This window comes from Poecilia reticulata, unplaced genomic scaffold (assembly GCF_000633615.1).
Source record: "Poecilia reticulata strain Guanapo unplaced genomic scaffold, Guppy_female_1.0+MT scaffold_181, whole genome shotgun sequence".
NCBI lineage: Eukaryota > Metazoa > Chordata > Actinopteri > Cyprinodontiformes > Poeciliidae > Poecilia > Poecilia reticulata.
Genome location: NW_007615018.1, coordinates 475,189 through 476,321, shown reverse-complemented (window position 1 = coordinate 476,321; position 1,133 = coordinate 475,189).

Sequence of the window (1,133 nt, the reverse complement as noted above, 5' to 3'; positions counted from 1 at the left end):
GGAGGCCCAAGGTGGGTCCTGGGGGCCCAAGGTGGGTCCTTGGGGCCCAAAGTGGGTCCTGGAGGCCCGGCATCCTGCATGTTTTAATCTCTCCCTTGTTTAACACACCTGGATCAAATGATGACTCGTTAGAGGTCTAAGAAGAACATTGACCTGCTGAAAAGGTTCTTACTGCCATGAGGGAGAGAATAAAACGTGCAGGATGCTCCCAGGACCCACTTTGGACCCACCTTGGGCCTCCAGGACCCACCTTGGGCCCCCTGGACCCACCTTGGGCCTCCAGGACCCACCTTGGGCTCCCCTGTTCCAGAGGAATCAGATTAATCAGAGACAGGAGAACAGTCGGTTCCAGAGTCCGGCTGGTGAACCCTGAACTAGCGAGGTGTGTTTGATTTATTGACCGGGCCGTGCCTTCCTGAAGGTGCGTCTGCAGATAAGGAGACGCACTCAGAGCTGCAGGAATGTGCGGCTGGTTGCGTAACCTCAGCGTCGCTCGGCGATCTGAGCAGCATTGGAGCCTCGTTAGTCGGCATTAGAAGAGTTTCATCCACCTTTGACCAGGTAACTACAAGCTTCATCACTTAGTAACCAGGCTGTTAAAGGGCCAGTCCACATTTTTAACTGCTGTCTTTACCTAGATGTCTGATGAGGTCAGAGTTCACGGGCTGGAGGAGCACACCTCAGGAGTCTCCTCTCTGTCAGCCTCCAATGCCTGAGGACATTCCTGCTGCGAGCCGTAATAACGGATTCATTTGGCTTCACATTAGATCCTTCATGCTGGTGAGAAGAGATGGCTCGTGCTCTTATTTTGAAGGTTTTCAGCAGAAGCTTAGATTTTCAAAGTTAAGTCAACAAGTTCACAAAGCAACTTCTCTCTGCAGCTGTGAGGTTCAGAGGGAAAGTCTGGTTYCCTCAGACCGAAGAACCGAAAACTAAAACCTGAAACGACGTGGAGAGACGAGTTCTTACCTTCAGAGACGCAGCAGCTCCGTTATGATCCGGGACTGGACAGGGTGTGGCGTTTATACACCAGCTGACGTACACACACACACACACACACACACACACACACAGACACACACACACACACACACACACACGCACACACAGCCACACACACACACACACACACA